This window comes from Bos mutus, chromosome 15, assembly GCF_027580195.1.
Source record: "Bos mutus isolate GX-2022 chromosome 15, NWIPB_WYAK_1.1, whole genome shotgun sequence".
Classification (NCBI taxonomy): domain Eukaryota; kingdom Metazoa; phylum Chordata; class Mammalia; order Artiodactyla; family Bovidae; genus Bos; species Bos mutus.
This window is the reverse complement of record NC_091631.1, coordinates 3832391-3839789: the sequence shown is the minus strand read 5'-3', so window position 1 is coordinate 3839789 and position 7399 is coordinate 3832391. Positions and strand designations below refer to the sequence as shown.

Sequence of the window (7399 nt, the reverse complement as noted above, 5' to 3'; positions counted from 1 at the left end):
CTGGCACAAAGACAGAAATATTGATCAATGGAATAAAATAGAAAGCCCAGAGATAAATCCACGCACATATGGACACCTTTATCTTCGACAAAGGAGGCAAGAATATACAATGGATTAAAGACAATCTCTTTAACAAGTGGTGCTGGGAAATCTGGTCAACCACTTGTAAAAGAATGAAACTGGACCACTTTCTAACACCATACACAAAAATAAACTCAAAATGGATTAAAGATCTAAACGTAAGACCAGAAACTATAAAACTCCTAGAGGAGAACATAGGCAAAACACTCTCCGACATACATCACAGCAGGATCCTCTATGACCCACCTCCCAGAATATTGGAAATAAAAGCAAAAATAAACAAATGGAACCTAATTAACCTTAAAAGCTTCTGCACATCAAAGGAAACTATTAGCAAGGTGACAAGACAGCCTTCAGAATGGGAGAAAATAATAGCAAATGAAGCAACCGACAAACAACTAATCTCAAAAATATACAAGCAACTCCTACAGCTCAACTCCAGAACAATAAACGACCCAATCAAAAAATGGGCCAAAGAACTAAATAGACATTTCTCCAAAGAAGACACACAGATGGCTAAGAAACACATGAAACGATGCTCAAATTCACTCATTATCAGAGAAATGCAAATCAAAACCACAATGAGGTACCATTTCACGCCAGTCAGAATGGCTGCTATCTAAAAGTCTACGAGCAATAAATGCTGGAGAGGGTGTGGAGAAAAAAGGAACCCTCTTACACTGTTGTTGGGAATGCAAACTAGTACAGCCACTATGGAGAACAGTGTGGAGATTCCTCAAAAAACTGGAAATAGAACTGCTATATGACCCAGAAATCCCACTGCTGGGCATACACACTGAGGAAACCAGAACTGAAAGAGACACGTGTACCCCAGTGTTCATCACGGCACTGTTTATGATAGCCAGGACATGGAATCAATCTAGATGTCCATCAGCAGATGAATGGATAAGAAAGCTGTGGTACATATACACAATGGAGTATTACTCAGCCATTAAAAAGAATACATTTGAATCAGTTCTAATGAGGTGGATGAAATTGGAGCCTATTATACAGAGTGAAGTAAGCCAGAAAGAAAAACACCAATACAGTATACTAATGCATATATATGGAATTTAGAAAGATTGTAACAATAGCCCGGTATACCAGACAGCAAAAGAGACACTGATGTATAGAACATTCTTTTAACTCTGTGGGAGAGGGAGCGGATGGGATGATTTGGGAGAATGGCATTGAAATATGTATAATATCATATATGAAATGAGTCACCAGTCCAGGTTCGATGCACGATACTGGATGCTTGGGGCTGGTGCACTCGGACGACCCAGAGGGATGGTATGGGGAGGGAGGAGGGAGGAGGGTTCAGGATGGGGAACACATGTATACCTGTAAATTCATTTCGATATTTGGCAAAACCAATACAATATTGTAAAGTTTAAAAATAAAATAAAATTAAAAAAATAAACATTCAATTTATTTGCACTTAGATTATTCCAGTTTTAAATTATTTCTCAATGTATGTTTAGATCATTGTGTTTTTCATAGAAATGGTCTGTTTTCTTTTCTTGGCACGTTAACTGCCATACATCCTTTTATCACATCATTTTGTTGTCTTTTTAAAATTTGTGGATTCTACAATGATGGCCCTCTCTTCAATCTTGATTCTGATAATTTGGTTTTTCTCTTACTTTTTCTTAGTCCATTTGGCTAGAGATTATAATTTATTCAATGTTCAAAGGATCAATTCCTGGTGTTCTTTACTTTATATAAATTACTCTTTTAATTATGTATAGCTTCTCCACACCTTCCACACTACAATGCTCTTTATGTTCATTTTAAATTTTCTTTTTTATCATTTTGAGACAGAAGCTTAGTTCATTCTTTAAAGAGTCTATTGTTTTCTAATATTTGCATTTAAATCTATAAAATTCTCTCTAATCACACAGCTGCATCCAGTTAATTTATACACATTGCAATGTATTATACATAGCCCTTTATATATATTAATATATATCTTTTATAAATATTTTTCATATAGTTTATATATATATATGTATATCATAATGTTCCTGTTGAAAATATATTTTTGAAAATAGTCATGAGTGATTTTAGGCTGAATAATTGGAAAATATTACATGTTTGTTATAAATTTCTATTTAAAGTACGTATGTGCTTTATAATTTAAGTTCTTAGAAATATATTGCAAATTGTGTCATGGCCTTAGGTATTTTCTACTTTGGTGGCTGCCCCATGAGCACTTTGAAATGAAGGGGACAGTCCCACAAATACTTTTTTCTTTTCCTAGTATGATACTAAAACTGATCAAAGTTTCTATCAAAGTTTCTATCTGCGTCTGAAATTATGTGACACTTTTTATCTGCATTTGAGATAAGGTTTACATGACTTGCTCTGATATTAACATTCATGATTGGAAATTAGTTCAGATATCATCTTCAAAGATAAAGCTTAAAGTTAAAAAGATTTGCTTGTTTTGAAGAACATACTTTCACAAGAATGTTTTCACATATTTCATTTCCGCCCAGATTTGAATTTCTCTTTTGGTGATATGACCTAAATTTGTTTTTCATGATTTTTTCCCAGAAGGCAGAATTTTATAAGTCTTGTTCCACACGGTGATTGTTCTTGTACTATCTCTGGAGATCTACCCTCAAAATTATGATTAAAGTCCCAGTGAATTTAATTAGACAAAATCATACTTGGAGATGCAGGAATTGAATGACCCAGTTGTATGTGCTGCACTTAAATGTAGACAAAGTGCTTCCAGCCCTTTGCCAGGCCCTGCGGCGCGTTTGTCGACAACAGTGATCACATGACCGGCTTCTTCTGGAACTGCAGTGATGGACTCAGAACATAATACAGTGTGTATATGAGATCATTCGCCCTCCTTCAGGAAGACTGAAGGTCAACAGCACTGTATGCGCACAGCACAGTAACTGATTAAGAATCGAAATGTTGCCACAGTCATTTCACAGCTTCACTTTGACTGCTATAAGCGCAAACAGGAAATATTTTATTACATATTCAAAATATTTTATTATAAACAATTTACACATAGTTTGAAGTTTTTTCTCTCTGTCTGATTAACGTACTGATTTAATATTGGTTTGTTATCAGGACAAATCCAGCCAACAGTGAACATTCTGAGTTTCTGTTCACAATCAAGATTCAGGGTTCCTTAGGAAATAGAATGTTCATATTCATTTTGAAAATCTCAGTCATTTGAAAAGTAATTTTTAAAAATAACAGATGATTTCTATTTCCTGCAATCATGGAAAGCATTGGTCACAAGGAAGCAGTTCAAGGTGCTGTGAGGCTGCATGAATCTTACTCTCTGCATTACCAGAGACAACATCAGTACATAAAGGACAAGCAAGAAGGAAGCAGAGCCCAGAAGATGGATTGAACAGCTTTCTTCATAGGCAGGTAACCCAGGAAGCATATTTAGAAACAAAATTCTGAACGAGGCTTCCGATTTTGCAAGAGTACGTTGGTGAGGTGAGCTTTCTTACTTGCTCAGTCATGTCCAACTCTTTGGGACCGTTCGAATTGTAGCCCACCAGGCTCCTCTGTCAGTGGGATTTTCTAGGCAAGAATACTGGAGTGGGTTGCCATTTCCTCCTCACAGGGATCTTCCTGACCCAGAAACTGAACCCGCACCTCCTGTGTATCCTGCATAGAAGGCTGATTCTTTGCCCACTGAGCCACCAGGGAAGCCCAGGATGGGGTTAGACTTCAGTCTTTTAGAGTTTTCCTTTGTGATTTTCCTAAGTCATGTTACAACTCCATTATGATTATTAAATATGTTGATTCAATAGATTTATTCTATTCTGTAAAATGATCTGGAATAAAGTTATCTACTTGAAGATAAAATATCCTTAGAAATTAATTTCAAAGGTAATGATCTGGGGATAGTTTCATGGGAAGAGATATAAAAATTTGGTAATAGTTTTAATTTACATGTTCTCTAAACATTGTGTGTTAATTAAAAGATGAGGTAACACCTGTAGACCTTGACTGAGTGACCCTCAAGAACATGAACAAATGCTGTAATAAGTAAACCTTGACTTTAAGTCCTGTTTTTTGTTCAAGGTAGGCTTAGGCACCCTATCATGTTTATTGGCCATTTAGAAGCCATCTTCTGTTAATTTTTTTGGTTGATAATTTATTCCATATTTCATACTTTTATATTTATCTTTTCTTCATTAGATGATAACTCTCTATATCATCCAATATGTAAGTCTTTCTTCAAACATTTCATCTACTGCTGTTTTGGTATCATTTCCTAGATTCTTAAAAAACATGAAATTGTCAAATAAACCTATTTGAGATTTCAAGGATTGGTTAAAAATATTCTTCCAACCCTAGAATGAAGAAGTGTACCTCCTTTATGAAATGGATAGCAAATATAAAGTAAATCTTGCTTTACCTTTGTATTAAACTTTTAATTTTTAATAGATATTAGCTATATGTACAATAATTAGCTTCCAGATGGAAAGCTAATAGTGACACCTCATTTATTTAATGATGTATCCTTTTCCCACAAATGTCTCTAATTAATTGCCTGTCCATTAGTGTACAAGATTTTGAGTTTTAGGGTGCTGTTTTAATAAGCCTTGATCATGTTAATAATATCTGAAAATATAAGAACCATACTGCTCATTTGCTGAATGAATGAACAAATTAGACATCAGAACGTCAGTCGTGATAATTATATTTGTAGGAAATGTTGTCCTGAACTCTGAAATAAAAGATGCAGAAAGACCTATGGAACAAAGGATCAATGTAACTGAGTTTGTCCTCTTGGGGCTCACTCAGAGCCCCCAGGGTCAGAAAATCTTATTTGTCATCTTCTTGCTCATCTACTTTGTGACCATGGTGGGCAATCTCCTCATTGTCCTGACTGTGGTGTCCAGCCCGACCCTGCATGTCCCTATGTACTTCTTTCTTGGCAACTTATCATTTATGGATGCTGTTTATTCTACTACAGTCACCCCAAATATGATTATAGACTTATTCTATGTGAAAAAAACCATTTCATTCCAAGCTTGCATGATCCAACTTTTTACAGAGCACTTATTCGGTGGTGCTGAGATTTTACTCCTGGTTGTCATGGCCTATGACCGCTATGTGGCCATCTGCAAACCTTTGCATTATATGACAATCATGAATCAACGGGTATGTACTCTGTTACTGCTGTTAGCCTGGACTGGTGGGTTTTTACATGCTATCATTCACATTCTCTTTGTTTACAACCTTCCCTTCTGTGGTCCCAATGTCATTGACCACTTTGGATGTGACATGTACCCCTTGTTAAAACTGGCCTGCACTGAAATCATATTATTGGCTTCTCGGTGCTGGCTAACGACGGGGCCATCTGTGTGGTCCTCTTCACACTCCTACTCGTCTCCTATGGGGTCATCCTGCGCTCCCTCAAGAATCTTAGTCAGGAAGGGAGGCGCAAAGCCTTGTCCACCTGTGGCTCCCACGTCACTGTGGTGGTCCTCTTCTTTGTGCCCTGTATTTTTCTGTATGTGAGACCTCCTTCCACCTTACCCACTGATAAATCCTTGGCTGTGTTTTACACCATTGTCACCCCTATGCTGAACCCTCTAATCTATACTCTGAGAAATGAAGAGATGCAAAATGCCATGAAAAAGCTCTGGATCAGAAGAAGAAAATGAGGCCATAGGGAAATATGTCACCTATTTTCAATTAAAAATTACTCTTCTCAGGAAAGCAATGTGTGATTCTTTAACTGTAGTATCTCCTTAGGCTAACTGACTTGGATATGATGAAAAACATCTCTTTTTGAATAATTTGAGTGGTCAAAATATATTTTAATATTTTCAAAATTTCCTAGTTCAAAATGTATATTTGTTTGAAATACATTTTTATGATTTCTGTGATTTCTTGGGGGAAGTACATATAGTTTTGGGGTATAAAATGTCTCTTTGAGACTATAGATTTATGTTCTATATGATGAGTTAAGCTATATAGTTAACACTGTTAATTTATTAGATTAGGGGAAGATTTTACCATATTTCTCTCAAAAATAATGCAATATTTTTCAGAATGAATAGGGTTTATTATGTTATAGATTTCAGAAAAAAATAACTAGAAATATAAATTCCTCCACACACACACACTTATTAATATTTGAAGTATAGATACAATTTTCTATCTGCAAGATGCTTTATTTATACATCATTTTGTTTCTATTGCTTGACATCTTAAGATTGAAGTAAAATGTTTCAAAGATTTAAATTTAATAACAAGGCCATGTTTATAAAAATAATCTAAAGGAATGAAATTTTATGTAGAATAAAACCAAATCTTAATTTTCCAATTGTTACAATTATGAATGTTTTAAAATAAATGTGCTATTTTAATATTTTTTGCTTTTATATTTCTATTACCATATCACTTTTGAAAAATTCCAATGCCTTCAAGTGATTTCGTACACTTTAACCACTTTTTCAAAAATAACTTTTAAAAACACTTTATGAAAGTGAAAGTCATGTCTGAGTCTTTGTCACCCCATGGAATGTAGTCCATGGAATTCTCCAGGCCAGAATACTGGAGTAGGTAGCTGTTACCTTCTCCAGCATATCTTCCCAACTCAGGAATTGAACCCAGATCTTTCCCGCATTACAGACAGATTCTTTACCAGTTGAGCCACCAGGAAAGTCCAAGAACACTTTATATTTTAATCCATCTAGAACTTATTTTCATTTGTCATGGGCAAACATGTAAGTCTATTTTCCCTAAAGAGGTAAAATAGTCCATCAACATAATGATTCATTTCACATAGCTTAAAAAGTTTCTACTTAGTAGGTCATGTTTTACACCATCTAAGATGTTCAATTCTAGGGCACTTTCTCCTCTATCCATCTCCTCTCTCACATTTCCCTTATCCTCTAAACTTTAGGGTCATTTTGTAAAGTTTGAAAATTTCCATAAAAACATATTTAGCACGTCATTGCTAAATATGGTTAGACTCTCCCTTGTCTAGAGGATCTTCCTGACCCTGGGATCAAACCCAGGCCTCCCAGATTGCAGGTGAATTCTTTACCAGCTGAGCCACAAGGGAAACCCAAGGATACTGGAGTGGGTAGCCTATCCCGTCTCCAGGGGATCTTCCTGACCCAGGAATTGAACCGGGGTCTCCTACATTGCAGGCAGATTCTTCACCAACTGGAAGTCCAGCATGTCATAGCACAACATAATTATTCTGAAGAAACTGGCATGTTTTACTACTTTGTTTTCCTATCTAGAATAAATATATATTGTGAAGGATTAAATGATAGTTCAAGAAAAGTTGTAATCATCTCCTAAAAGT

The 7399-nt window shown here is 35.6% G+C and overlaps 1 pseudogene; it reads left to right on the top strand.

Moving 5' to 3' along the window:
* The first annotated feature begins 4824 nt into the window (after positions 1-4824).
* Positions 4825-5741, top strand: LOC102283215 (olfactory receptor 4A47-like; annotated as a pseudogene).
* The last annotated feature ends 1658 nt before the right edge of the window (positions 5742-7399 follow it).